Consider the following 15,614-nt stretch of genomic DNA (forward strand, 5'->3'; position numbering starts at 1 on the left):
AAAACACATATTGCTATTGTGGTGTAGGATCGGGGGCTGCTGTCCTTCCATCCCTCCCCCCCTTTCCCTATCCATCCCACATTCTTCTCAGACTCTAACCACACCTATTTGAGCCACGCCCATGTAAGCCACGCTCACTATTCTACGTAAACTACAACGCATTTTCACTTTTTATATGTCACGCCTATAACCGCATGCCCCGCCCCCTAATTATAATACAACTCCACCTACTGCCAAAAAAGTGTCCCAAATTTTTTTTTTACAATGTTGGCAACTATGCAACTGTAGATTTCCTCCTATAGAAATCACAAGCACAGAAAATGAGGGACAACCTCCTCAATTGGGTCACAGGCAGAAATAAACACCTGACAGAAATGCTATTTGTTCTTTATTCCATCCATCCTAACAAGCAATCAAAAAATAGTAGGAACTAAAGTGTCTGGGATCCATTTCCGGGGGGGCAGTATTCCTGACGCACAAAGCGGTCCGGTTGCCATGGGGGCAGTCCGGAAGTGACGAGTGAATTTGTTGACAGCGGAGGCTGCAGGATGCCCTGTGAGGAGGAGGAGGATCGGCTGTGAGCTCGGCCCGGAACGGAGCGCTGCTGCACATCCCAGCTGTACCGACCGAGCTGGAGGGGGGAAGCCGGGCCCGGGGGGGAGGACAGGAAGTGCTGCACCGTCTTCTGCTGGGTAAGGTTATCTCCTCTTCACAGCCATAGGTCCCTGCTGGCACTGATTTCCAGGGGCAGATTCGGGTTCTCACTCATGTGGCCTGGGAAGCTTTCCTATTGGTTAATATTTAATAAAATGAGTTTTATTATATGAAGAGTAATAATCAGCTGGCCTTGACTGATGTCCCAGGAAAGTCCCTGCTCTTCAGGACTGGAAAGTCACTTTTTTTTTCTTCTTCAATGTTTTAACTCCTAATAAGGCAATTTCCAGTTCCTCGTCAATGTAAAGGTCCCTGTGTCACGGCATTGAAATACTTGTCTGCCTTTATGGTGTCGCTCCTCCGCTGGTCAGACCGCCGCGGGGATTGTCTCGCCAAGCGACAGAGTTAAGCAGGGGAGGGGTTTTATTTTTCTTCTAGTGTTTACATACACCCCTCTCCCCGAAACGTTATATATTTTCTGACACCACAGAGAATACATTTTTTTATGTCACATGATTTTAATGCAGCGGTTTAGGAAACGCAACATTACAGTAAAAAATACACTAAAGTTTTTTTTAGGGCACACCAACGCAATAAATTGCTCTTCTTTTTTTTGGGGGGTAAAATATAAAATATGTGGTTGTGCTGAGTGAATAGATACCCAACATGTCAAATCCTAAAAATGCATGTGCCTGTGAAACCGCAAAAAAAAACTTCAGCCCCCTATATTTTCCATTGGTGAAGCTTTAAAAGCCCCTACAGGTCATCAGTTTAGAGTTAACTATGCGTAATGGGTAAGGATGAGCTCAGGCGTGTTCGCACAGCCCACGTGCAGAGCCCATCAAGAAGTCGACACTGCGCTAATCACAGGCAGTGAGACATTTCCCTATCTCTGCAGCCGCGCATCAGAATAAAGGGCGTTATTTACAAAAGGCAAATCCACTTTGCACTGCAAGTGCACTTGAAAGTGCAGTCACTGTAAATCTATGGGGTAGATCTGAAATGAGGGGAAGCTCTGCTGATTTTATCATCCAATCATGTGTGAGCTAAAATGATGTTTTTTCTTTTTCTTGCATGTCCCCTTCGGAACTACAGTGACTGTACTGCCAAGTGCACTTACAGTGCAAAGTGGATTTCCCTTTAGTAAATAACCCCCTATGTCTCACTGCCTGTGATTAGCGCTGCGCAGTACCGACTTCCTGACGGGCTGTGCAAACATGGTGGAGCTCATCATTAGTAATGGGCCTAGAATAATTAATCTCACTGCAGCATGCGCATCAACATGTATGTGTAGCGCAAGTTACAATTCTGTGCATAGGCACCCCCAACGTGTGCATTTACATATGTATGTGTGGGTGAGGCTCCAAATCATTTTTTGGGGTGGGGGTAACTTTAAGTGCTTTGGTGAAACTTTCATTTTTTTACACTTTTTTTTTTTTTTTTTTTACTTAAGCTTTGTATTACTCATAAAAAGAACAAAAAATCCACAACTGACAATTTTTTTTTGGTCACAGGTGGACCTTAATAAGACATCAGGTGTTTAAGACCCCTTTCACACTGAGGCAAATTTCAGGCATTTTAGACATGAAAACTGCCTCTCATGCCTCCCCAGTGTGAAAGCCTGAGTGCTTTCACACTGGGGCGGTGTGCTTGTGGGACGAGAAAAAAAGTCCTGCAAGCTGTATCTTCGGGGCAGAGTAGGAGCGCTGTATACACCGCCCCTGCAAATTGGAATTAATGGGCAGCGCTTCAGAAGCGCTGCAACACGGGCGGTCTTAACCCTTTCTTCGACCGCTAGAGGGGGTTAAAAGCACCCCACTAGCGACCGAAAAGCACTGCTAAAACAACTGTGAAGTACCACTAACTGCCCCAGTGTGAAAGCAGCCTAATAGGGCCCTGATGTCTCATCTGTCCTCCAGTGAAGCTGATAGAACATAATCTGCATTCCATCAGCTTCTTCCCCATTATAAATGACTGGGGACTGTGAAGTGGGGACTCTAAAGTGACGTTTTACACCTTGCTTCCGGATCAGTAAGGCTGCATTCACACCTCAGGGATTTTACCGCTTTTTTTGCTTTGTTTTTTCCGCGATTTTGCACAGGTCAAAAGGACACCAATGTAAAAAAAGAAAAAAAATGCCTTCCCAAAAAGAAGCTCATATGCTTTTTTGGGCTTCAGGTGACAAAATGTTCAGATGTGAATAGGTGCCATTGAAATGAAGGGGATTTTGCTTGTTTGGCTTTTTTTACGAGCCCAACAAAATGCAGCCTAAAGCCTCGTTTTTTGTGGCATGGTAGTCTCATGTCGAAAGTAAGGAGGTTATTCGCAATACCAAAATTTTTGTACGACAATACAATGTCAGACGTGACATGCATTGAATAGTTTTGTATGTATTCTTTTGTTTCTGAGTATGTATAGTCTTGCTCTTACGATTTTTTTCGTACAAATTGTACGTAAATCGAACATTTAGTTCACATCCGACAAAAATGTTATAGCCTGCACATCCAGCTTTTGTCTGACGAAAAAGCGAAATGTGTTGTCGAAATGCACCGTATTAATGATCCAAAAAGCGCCAGACAGCCGTCGTACAAATTTTTCCATCCGATTTTTGTATCGTGTGTACGTTAAGTCCTCGAGGAGGAGTGACTGGTTTGGTCAGTGAGGAAGCAGCAACAGGATAATTTGTGTGGTCTTAAAAGGTGGTCTATGTAGGGACAATTCCTTAATGATCAAACAGAAAAAGTTGATCTGCGAAGATGGAATTTTTCAGCTGCTGTTCTTCAGATGAATGAGCATTTCTCATGTCCTCTTATGTTCTTCTGTTGTCAGGTATTCCCCCACGCAGGGCATGTACATTTGTTGCGTTGCGATCAAGATAGGGACTGTAGGTCTGTTCTTAAAAGCGGAGGTTCACGCAAAAATTGAACCTCTGCTTTTTCGAAACCCCCCCTCCGGTGTCACATTTGACACCTTTCAGGGGGGAGGGGGGTGCAGATACCTGTCTAAGACAGGTATCTGCACCTACTTCCGGGCATAGACTCCCACGGGCTTCGGATGCTGACATCGCTGGACTCCAGGAAAGGTAAGTGTCCATTTATTAAAAGTCAGCAGCTGCAGTATTTGTAGCTGCTGGCTTTTACTAATTTTGTTTTAGGTTAGGTGGACTCCCTCTTAAAGCAGAGTTCCACCCAAAAATTGAACTTACGCTTTAAGGGAAGGTGACCCCTGAAATGCCACATTTGGCATGTAATTTTTTTGGAGGGGAGCGGATACCCTCTTAGAGGGTTCCAGTTCCCACTTCCTCCTGGCACACCCGCAGCTCCGGAAGGGAGATCACCTCTCCCCCCTCCCTCTCGGCAATCATCTGGGACATGTCACAGGTCCCAGATGATTGCCCGGCCAGTCACAGCGCGCAGTGCGGCTTGAGCACGCGTAATGCGTGCCCAGCTGTGAAGCCACAGCCGAGCGCCCACAGTGACAATGCCGCACCACAGAGAAGAGGAGGGAGACAAGCGGGGCTTTGTTCCCCTGCATTGCTGGACCCTGGACAGGTAAGTGTCAGATTATTAAAAGTCAGCAGCTGCAGTATTTGTAGCTGCTGACTTTTATTTTTCACATCGGGGCTTTCACATTGGAGTGAATTGAGCGGCTCTTTCAGGGTGCTTTGCGGGCGCTGTTTTTAGCTCTATAGCACCTGCAAAGCACCTCAGTGTAAAAGTAGCTTAAATGTCTTAGGACAAGAAGGAAGTAGTGAGCCTTATACATGGTTTGATTCCAGAGACGGGTCTTATTGCAGTTGAGTAGGGGGCTGATGTCTCCCCTCCTCTAGTTCACCAAGGGACATCTGTCTTGCCTATAGCTAGTCCTAAGCTGCTTACTGACATTAGACACCCAGCCAAAGATCCTTTTAGAAGCAGGTTCATATAGCATGTTAGTGCTTATAGAGGGGGAAGCACTCGAGTACCAGACTGTTTTGGTGGGAGGAAAAGTGATTCTGGGAATATCCTTCCCAGCTACTCAACACCCAATAAATGAATGCATCATAAACCAACGTTCACATCGGGCCATTTTGAAATGTCAAATCGCATGTTAAATCGACGCCGGCTTTTTATTGAATAGTGCCCTCCATCAATAAGTGCCCATCCATGCGCAGTACGAAAAGCCACTCTAGCTGATTTCCTGACGTCACCATAGCGCATGCGCACATCGTAGGAGGCCTTTTTTTAATAGGAAATGCCATTTGTTGGACAGAATTTAAATCTATGCAAACAGCGGAGGAAGCCCATAGTTGTCAGATCGTGCCTCACTGTTGCAGGGCGGATTTTGTCTGTGTTGCAACCCACCCTTACACACAGGCACAACCCGCCGATCAACACACCAAACCCGCCGCGACAAAATCCGACCATCAGCACACTGTAAACCCGCCCTGCAGCAGCGAGGCATAATATGACAAAAACGGCCTCCCTCCGCTGTTTGCAAAGGTTTAAATTCTGCTCATCCAATGGTATCTCCCACCGAAAAATGCCCCCTACGCTGTGTGGATGCCCTATGTTGACACCACACCAGCTGATTGGAAATTGGTGGGAGTGGCCATCCATACTGCGCATGCGCGGGCACTATTCAATAGAACACCAGCAACGGCATTGTCCAAATCGGTGCAACGCCAACTTTGCGGCACCACAATTCCCAAAAGTAGTTCCTGCACTATTTTTGTCGACATCGGGGTGATTTGAATAGACATCTGTGCATGAACCCGCATAGATCTCTGTCAAATCACCCCCGAAGTTGTACTGAAGCCGATAAAAAGAAAGTTCAATAGTCCTGTGATATTTCCATTACGAAAGCTAGTTTTACAAGACTTTTGTGCGATGGACTTGTCTACACACAAAAATATGTTGCCAGAAACTTTGAGAACCCGCTGGCCAACATTTGTTGGCAGAAAGTCCGACAACAAATGTTTGATGGAGCATATACACGGTCGGACTTTCTGCCAGCAAGCTCACATCCAACATTTGTTGTCGGAAAATCTGATTGTGTGTATGCGGCATAAGTGTGATGAACCTGGGCTAAGGCTTCGTGCACACAGGTCCATGCAATGAAAATCCTGGCGTAGCTCCCCTACACAGAAAACCCTAGTGCTGTGTACGCTGTTGTAAACCGTTCTATGTCGCTAAATAAAGAATTAAAGGGGGAAAAACTAGTACTGCATACAGCCACCAACAGACACCAATGGCTGTACACAGTTGCACTCGTGTATATGCCAGGGCTCGCATAAGTATAGCATACATGCAAAATGTTTCTATCTTTTCATACGCCTTTAGGCTACACTCCTCAAGCATTAAAATATATACCTGTGCAGTCACCCACATCCAGTCTATGGACGTCTGTACACTGCACCTGAGCTTCCCGGACAGGGGAAGTTATGGAGGTATTTATGTTCCATGGGCTCAGATTTACGGATTGCACAGGAGTCCTGTGCATTTTTGGCTCTGTTTTTCAGGTCCTAATTCAGGCAAAAATTCATCCCTGATTCGTCCCTGAAACAGAGAACAGGGACGCATCGGACCCCTGCTGTGAGCCGCATCTGGCATCCGCGTGAACCTAGCTTCACACTAAACATTTGTACAATGCTTTAATGTCCTTGGGAGATCATGCACTTTGTTCTATTGCTGACTAACTTTAGCTATTGCGGCGTTCCTTTGGAAAATACTAGTATCAGGGCTGTGTAGGATGTAGTACTTTTTGAGCCACTGACCTGGAACAAATCAGCCCCAGGTTTTAGATGTGCATACCTATTTTGGGTCAGGCTCCATTCACATTTGTGCGAATCCAAAGTCGTGTGATTTCCATTGCAACTTTACATCTTTTAGATGAGTGTGACTTGGATACGACCTTGGCTTTGACTGTTACACAACTGTCGCATTGATAACATTAAGATGTGACTTTCTTGCAACTTTTGAGAGTTTACATTGCAGTCTATGACATTCAAATCGCATGAAAGTTGCATCAAAATAGTGCAGGATCCTTTTTAATGTCGCTGCGACTTTAAGGCATATAGTTTTGAACGGCTTCCAATGAAATATGAGCTGCAACTTGTCATGCGACATCGTGTCCAAAGTCGCACAACCATGAATGGAGCTTTAGTGTTTCGAACATATTTAACCCACAGGGTTGCTATGACTGCCAAATGACAGTCAGGCAACTAGCATTTTTAAAAAGGGGTTAGCATTGACAGTCCCATATTTGCCTCTTTAAGGGCCCATTTAATTTAAGCCTGTGTAGAGGTTCATTTTTTTTATTTTTCTTTGTGTGGCAGTAGGCAGGTACATTGCCATGCGTCAGCGCATGTTTCCTTTGTCTGACATGCGTTTTGATGTGCGTTAATTCATTTACTTAGGTGTGATTTGTAGCTCTAATTTGAACTTGTTTTTACTAAGTACAGATCCGGTATCACTGTACAGATACCGTGTTCATTCCCTATCAATTATACATGGAGAGAGTGTTTCCCTATTCTGGCATAAATAATGAATCTTGGGGTATTATCTGTGCTACTGCTTGTTTGCGTTTCGTTTTACTTTGTATTTTTTTTTTATATATATACTTTTAGAGAGATGTGATCTTTTAATTGTAAGTTAACTATACCTATGAAAGCCACCTAAACTCCAAGCCAACAGCTGAATATGCAGATGAAATGCATATACGCTGTTTTACCTGCCAAGTGATTTGTTTTTCTGTCCATCCAGTCCTGAGATTCACAAAGCTCTGCCACATAGCACAGCCCTGTCTTGCGGGGAACGGGACCTAATTTTTTTTCCCCTGATGCCTGACTGGACAGCGAAAGGAGAAGTAGCACAATGATGATCTATGCTCTTAAAGTGATATTAAAGTCTGTTTTTGAATAGCATGTTATACTTATCTGCTCCTGTATTTTTTCCAAAAAAAGTGCGCTTGTAAGACCGCTGCACAAATACGGTGTGACAAAGTATTACAACGACCGCCATTTTATTCTCCAGGGTGTTAGAAAAAAAAATTATGATGTTTGGGGGTCCTAAGTTATTTTCTAGCAAAAAAAACAAACATTTTTTAACTTGTAAATAACAAATCTCAGAAAGAGGCCTGGTCCTTAAGTGGTTAAGCGTAAAGAAGAACAAGGAGTCCTGGAAGTGATGGTTTGGCCCCCACGGTGCCCTGATCTCAACATCATGGAGTCTGTCTGGGATTACATGAAGAGACAGGTAGTTGAGGCAACCTACATCCACAGATCTGTGGTTAGTTCTCCAAGATGTTTAGAACAATCTACCTGCCGAGTTCCTTCAAAAACTGTGTGCAAGTGTACCTAGAAGAATTGATGCTGTTTTTAAGGCCAAGAGTGGTCACGTTTGCCTTTAATCTTTTGCACAGTAGTGTAATAAAAAGTATAGGCAATCTGTTTAAACCTTTTGTGGGGTTTCTCCGACTGGAGCAACAATTGTCAATGAATCTTTTCACGGCAACCAAATTCACCATAGTGAGAGCCCAAACAAAGAGGACCCAAATCATTGTTTCGAGGTAGTAAAATGTAAGAATGAATGCCAAATGAGAAATTAATGGCCATTTTGCTAGATACTTGTGAAAAGAATTCCAATAACCCCCCCAACACATGCATAATGGTACCACCATATTCATCAGACAGCAGAGATGGAGGAACTTATCAGTGTGGCATGCGATGATCCCTCCAAACTTCCACGCATGTGGGCACGCTGGCTCGACTTCCAAGAGTCGCAAAGCGTTGATAACTCACAATCTACTCCTAGGGCGGCACCAGACAGGTCCTCCTAAAACACGCTACCCAGAGACAGAAACAGAGAGATGTCCCTTATGTCTTCCTAGTCCCCACATTTTTACATGATCATTGCTGTATTCTGCACTTAGAGTTTTGGGCTCTTCCTTTCCAGTTTTTTGTTCGCAACCCCAACACATCTGTAATTTACAACCAAGCCCCCATTTCCGTCTCCCCTCGTTCCACAATGAGACATTCTATGACATCTCTTTAGGATAACGAGTTTCCCTTGTGATCAGCGAACATCAAAGAACAAGCCCAGTTACATAAGTACAAATTTAATATAATTTGCCCAAGGTAAATATAACATGATGTCTATGTATGTTTGATAGACAAAGTGTTTGTTTCATTTGTTAATTTTTTTGATTTGACAATACTCAGATATACTGATATTGTTGATTATTTGCCATAAGTTATCAGTTCTCCTAAATATGTATGACTGGATACTTTAGAGGGCCAGTTCACACCAGAGGCAGTTCTGTGTGTTTTTTTTTTTCTGCACTAAAAATGCATGCACAGTGTTTTCCAATGGATTCACAGCAATGCAGTCAGTTCCAGCCAGTTTGTGCACCAGTGTGAACTAGAGCCTACTTATTTATTTTTCTGCATCAGAAACGGACTGCACTGTTGTGAACTAGAGCCATTGGAATACATAGAAAACACTGTGCAAGCATTTTTAGTGCAGACGGAACTGCATCTGGTGTGAACTAGCACTGAAGTATTTGCCCCATTGGCATTTTTGTTGCAAACTTGGAAATTATGAGAAAATTCTAATAACATTCTTGAAAAGATACTCGTGAAAAATTTCTCTAGGTTTGGCAGCCTTGGATTTCTAATGCTGAACCATCGTGCTTCGATAATCTCCTTTTGTCAATTTGGTGACCCTGAGGATGGGTTCACACTGGTATGACGAACGCTGTGACTCTGGGAGCTCATGTCGCATGACGTGTATAAATCAATGGTTTCCTATGAGAGCTGTCTTAACTGGTCCGACACAGGTCAGTCCGACTGTGAAAAATTTTCCCACACTACTTTGGTCTTACTTCAGCCCATTGAATATGAGGCTGGGGTTCACACTGGTACGACAAACGCTCCGACATTCACTGGCTTCTCCCTCTGTCATTCTTCCAATATTAACTCAACGCTCTCTCCCGCCTTAATGCTGGGTGCCCTTTGTACTGCTACTTATGTTGGCATGGGGCGGGGTCACCATGTGGCGTCACTCGGAGGCCCCTCCCCTTATGACACCACCATCCGAGGCATAATGGGCGGTGACATCATAAGGGATGGACCTCATGTGATCCTGCCTCATGCCAATATAAGTAGTGGTACACTGCGCACCCAGCATTAAAGCGGGAGAGAGCGTTGGGTCAACATCAGAAGAAGAACAGAGGGAGAAAACCCAGCAAAAGAGCAAGAAGATAGCGGAGAAGACCCAGCAGAGGCAGAAGACCCGGAGAGGGGAGAAGAATGGTGGAGGCAGGAAACGTCAGGGGAGGAGACAGAAGAGCCAGAGAGGGGAGAACAGAGCGGAAGAGACGATGGAACTGCCTAAATAAATTACTTAAAAAAACATGTGTAATGTGTTTTAGTTTTGTCACTTTTTTTTTTTTTTTTTTTTTTAGGTGAATGGATAGGGGTACGACATACCCCATACTTATTCACATAGGGTTGGGGCTGAGATCTGGGGGCCCCATTGTTAAAGGGGGCTTCCAGATTCCGATAAGCTCCCCGCCACCAGACCCTGACAACCAACGGCCAAGGTTGTCGGGAAGAGGCCCTTGTCCTCATCAACATGTGGACAAGGTGCTTTGGGGTGAGGGGCGCAAAGCACCCACCCCTCCCATGTTGAGGGCCTGCAGCCTGGTATGGTTCAAGGGAGGGGGGAGCGCTCGCTCGTCCCCTCCCCCTTTCCTGACCTGTTGGGCCGCGTGCTCGGATAAGGGTCTGGCATGGATTTTGAGGGGACCCCCACAACTTTTTTTTTTTTTTTTTGGACGTGGGGGTTTACCTTAAAATCCACCCCGGACCAAAGGGCCTGGTATGCATGTAGTTCCCCCCTAAAGATTCATACCAGACACAGTGCCGGGTATTGTCGGGGATCAAAGTCGGATCCCTGTTCATTGAAGTCGGACTTGAAGTCACAGGGCAAAGTCAGATCCAAAGTGGTGCGGCTGTCGTGCCGTACCAGTGTGAATCCGGCCTCATTGAAGTCGGATCAAAGTAGGATCCTTGTCACAAGTGGGATGGTTAGGACATCCAAAATGGTGATTGCAGCAGTAGAAGGAATTTGTCACACTAGGATTGTTGTCAAGGTAGTATCCTGTTCATTCAAGTCGGATGGATGTAGGATGTATCTGTGTGATCCCTCTCTCCCTCTCTCTCTCGTTACTCTGCACCGATACTATCCAACAAAATGTCCACCTCCGAGGTGGCAACAACTTTGACCTCGTAGGCCTCTGTGCTGCCAAAACAGCTAAATCTTCCTGTTCTGGACTGTATTCGGTTGCCGGTGTGTCCTAACAGCAATTCATCAAAATCTCCAATTACTGATGGTTTAACCACTTGCTGACCAGCCCTGCACGCACGCTGCGGGAGCGTGCCTGCGGGTTGAGCGGACTCCATGACCGCCGACGACCCGCCATCACCTAGTACAGAGGCAGAACGAGGATCTGCCAGTGTAAACGAGTGGATCCTTATCCTGACAGGAGACATGACCAAGATCTACTGTTCCACCCACCCCCCCCCACACACAATTGGAACACACTGAGGGAACACACTTAACCCCTTGATCGCCCCTAGTGTTAACCCCTCCTGCATTTTTATAGCACGGATCAATGTAATAATGTCCCTGTCCCCTAAAAGTTTGGGGTCGCAGATTTTACTAGAAAAAAACAGTCCTAAATCTATCCTACATATTTTTGGTAAAAAAAAAATATGGAAGAATAAATATATTATTTTTAGGGATATGTTTTATAGCAAAAAGTTATATAATTTTTTTTTCTTAAAAATTGTCACTCTTTGTTTATAGCGTAAAAAATAAACACGCCAGAAGTGATCAAATACCACCTAAAGAAAGCTCTATTAGTGGGAAAAAAAGGACATCAATTTTGTATTTTATTTGGGCAAATCCTTTTCGGTCCTTAACCACTTCAGCCCGGACCATTTTGCTGGCCAAAGACCAGACCACTTTTTGCAATTTGGCACTGCAACGCTTTAACTGACAATTGCGTGGTCATGCGACCTGGCTCCCAAACAAAATTGATGTCTTTTTTTTTCCCCACAAATAGAGCTTTCTTTTGGTGGTATTTGATCACCCCTGCGGTATTTATTTTTTGCGCTATAAACAAAAATAGAGCGACAATTTTGAAAAAAAGCCTTATTTTTTTACTTTTTTTTTTTTTTTTTTTTTAACAAAAAGGTTGGTCTTTATTAGAAAAAGATGGTACATAATCCAAATAATACATATCAAGGTTTCTTACACAAATATGAATCAATGTACATAGCCACATGGAAAACTCCCATTGATGCCGTCAACGCGTTTCCAACTGGTCTAGACCACCTGGATAGAAAAACGGGAGGGAGAAGGGGGGGGCAGAAGAAAGAGCAGAGAGAGAGAAGGAAAGAGAGGGGGGGCAGGAGAAGGAGGAGAGAGAGAGAGAAGGAAAGAGGGGGGGGAGGAAGGAAGGGGGAGGTGGGAAGGGAGGGGGGCTGGAGTGGAAGGGAGAGGGGGAGCAGGGGGAGGAAGGAAGGGGGAGGTGGGAAGGGAGAGGGGTGGAGTGGAAGGGAGAGGGGGGGCAGGGGGAGGAAGGAAGGGGGAGGTGGGAAGGGAGGGGGGGTGGAGTGGAAGGGAGAGGGGGTGGAGTGGAAGGGAGAGGGGGGGCAGGGGGAGGAAGGAAGGGGGAGTGGGAAGAGAGGGGGGGTGGAGTGGAAGGGAGAGGGGGGGGAGGGGAGAGAGGGGGGCAGCCAACAGCCCCCACACACAGCTCCTTCCTGAAATCTCGGGGCTCAGGACTAAAAGAGACCTCTATCTCGTCATTCCCCTGCGCATACCCAAGGTTGCCACACTTTTATGAACTTCTGGGGGCACCCTCTACTGGCATATGTCCGCTTATACATTGGCACTACTTCATCAATGGATTTTTCCCAGGCTCTCAGTGTAGGTGGGAGGGGCGAGGTCCATTTGAGGAGAATTTGTTTCTTGGCATAGAAAAGCAGCAATGAGATCAGTAATTTTGGTGTATCTGGGCCTCTGTTCGTCATCATGAATAGCTAGCAGAGCCAGCTCAGCTGACAGAGGAACAGCCATCTGAAGACGCTCATTAATGCATTCCATAACCGCAGACCAATACTGAGATATGTGTGGACACTCCCAAAACATATGTAAAAACGACCCCTCAGGGGATCGACATCTAGGGCAATTTGGGGATCTATTTGGATAAATTCTGTGCAGTCTCTGAGGCGTGAAGTGCACTCTATGTAAACACTTTGTTTGTATTAGCCTATCCTTAGAGGATATCAGAACCCTGATACTGGTCTCGAAGCAGTATTCCCAGGCTTCTCTATCCCCTTTCCATTTGTCCCACAGCGCTTCCATTCTCGGAGACTCCCTGCTGATCAGCACCGAGTACAGCACAGAGAGGGGTTTCACTAATGACTCCTGATCTAGCAGGCCCTCCAGGTCATCCACCCCCAGAACCGGCGGTTCCCGGAACTGCGCCCGAAAGGCATGCCGCAGTTGCCAGTACCTAAAGAGCATTCCCCTAGGCATACCATGCATCCTCGTTAACTCCCGGAAAGGGACAAGGGTCCCATTGGAAACCACATCTCCCAAGGTCTTAATCCCATACCTGGCCCACAACTGTGGGTCCGGAATAGTCCTAAAGTGGGGAAATACCGGGTTTCCCCACAAAGGGCAGCGAGGGGACCATCTATTAGGGGCCATGAAACGCTTCCTAGCCACCTCCCAGATCTTCACCGTGACTGTGGTGGGGCTCGGCAGTCCAGGGCGAGATGAGCACCCACGATATACCAGGTTGCTTAGTTCCATAAGAGAACCTATTATGGCAGCTTCCAAACACACTGCCGCGTTCACCCTGGACCTTTCAAACCACCACCGTACCGTTACCAACATGGCTGCCCAGTAATATACCAACAGCTTGGGCATAATTTTTTTTACTTTTTGTTATAATAAATATCCCCCAAAAATATATAAAAAAAACATTTTTTTCCCCTCAGTTTAGGCCGATACGTATTCTTCTACATATTTTTGGTAAAAAAAATCGCAATAAGCGATTGATTGGTTTGCGCAAAGGTTATAGCGTTTACAAAATAGGGGATAGTTTTATGACATTTTTATTAATACATTTTTTTTTTTTTACTAGTAATGGCGGCGATCAGCGGACACATCGGACATTTTTGACACGTTTTTGGGACCATTGTCATTTATACAGCAATCACTGCTATACAAATGCAGTGATTCCTGTGTAAATGACACTGGCAGTGAAGGGGTTAACCAGTGGGTGGCAGTGTAGGGGTTAAGTGTTCCTAGGGGTGTGTTACTAACTGTGGGGGGCTGGGCTTTCTTTTAGTGAACACTGATCTCTTCTCCAATCACCTGGAGCAGAGATCAGCGTCACTTGTTGCTAGGCAGAATGGTGAGATGCTGTTTACAACGGCATCTCCCAGTTCAGCTGCCCCGTGAGACGATCGCGGGTATGCCCGCGGCGATCGAGTCCGCGGGACCTGCGACCGGGCTAAAAGGGGTCACGACCGGCATGCGAGCGTGCCGCCGCCGGCACTCTCGCGATGGCAGGGCGGCATTTAAAATTGGACGTACCTGTACGCCAATATGCCTGCCCATGCCATTCTGCCAACGTACATCGGCGTGCGCCGGTCGGGAACTGGTTAAAGAGGAGGTCCACATAAAAAAAAAAAAAAAATATTTAAATCCAGCAGCTACAAATACTGCAGCGGCTGACTTTTAATAAATGGACACTTACCTGTCCCAGGGTCCAGCGATGTCGGAAGCCGATCAAACGCTCTGCTCTTGGCAGCTGCCGCTGCCATCCTCGGTGAAAGAATCAAGAAGTGAAGTGTTGCGGCTTCACTTCCCGGTTCCCTACTGCGCATGCGTGAGTCGCGCTGCACATCCAAAATGGTCCCGCTATCTCCGGGGACCCGTGAGTGTCCCACCAGACAGCACGGGGGGACGGGAGGAGGCGTAGACTCCCGTGGGAGTCTATGCCCGGAGGTGGGTGTAAATACCTGTCTTAGACAGGTATCTGCACCCCCCTCCCCCCGGAAAGGTGCCAAATGTGACACCGGAGGTGGGGAAAAGCGGCGGTTCAACTTTGTGTGAATCTCTGCTTTAAGTGTTTAACCACTTAAGGACCAGGCCTTTTTTTCAGACTTGGTGTTTACATGTTTAAAACAGTTTTTTTTGCTAGAAAATTACTTATAACCCCCAAACATTTTATACTGTTTTTTTTCTAACACCCTAGAGAATAAAATGGCGGTCATTGAAAGACTTTTTTTCACACAGTATTTGCGCAGCGGTCTTACAAGCGCACTTTTTTTTGGAAAAAATTCACTTTTTTGAATAAAAAAATAAGACAACAGTAAAATTTAGCCCAATTTTTTTTATATTGTGAAAGATAATGGTACGCCGAGTAAATTGATACCCAACATGTCACGCTTCAAAATTGCGCCCGCTCGTGGAATGGCGTCAAACTTTTAGCCTCAAAAATCTCCATAAGCGACATTGAAAAAATTGTACAGGTTGCATTTTTTGCGTTACAGAGGAGGTCTAGGGCTATAATTATTGCTCTCGCTCTACCGATTGCGGCGATACCTCACATGTGTGGTTTGACCACCGTTTTCATATGCGGGCGCTACTCGCGTATGCGCTCGCTTCTGTGCGCAAGCTCGTCGTGACGGGGTGTTTTTAAAAAAACTTTTTTTTTTTTTTCTTATTTATTTTAATTGATTTTATTTATTTTTACATTGTTTTAAAAAAAAAAATGGATCACTTTTATTCCTATTACAAGGAATGTAAACATCCCTTGTAATAGAAAAAAGCATGACAGGTCCTCTTAAATATGAGATCTGGGGTCAAAAAGTCCTCAGATCTCATATTTGG

The 15,614-nt window shown here is 45.4% G+C and overlaps 1 protein-coding gene across 1 annotated transcript in view; it reads left to right on the plus strand.

The window, feature by feature from the left end:
• Positions 1-511: 511 nt before the first annotated feature.
• The window catches only part of ZER1 (zyg-11 related cell cycle regulator), an 83,324-nt gene continuing 68,221 nt past the window's right edge, over positions 512-15,614 (plus strand). The window contains exon 1 of the mRNA XM_077478679.1: positions 512-692. The gene's annotated coding sequence lies outside the window, so the exon portion shown is untranslated. The remainder of the gene's footprint in view (positions 693-15,614) is intronic.

Source organism: Lithobates pipiens, unplaced genomic scaffold (genome assembly GCF_037356315.1).
Source record: "Lithobates pipiens isolate NorthernLeopardFrog02 unplaced genomic scaffold, aLitPip1_a1.2 Scaffold_1, whole genome shotgun sequence".
Lineage (NCBI taxonomy): Eukaryota > Metazoa > Chordata > Amphibia > Anura > Ranidae > Lithobates > Lithobates pipiens.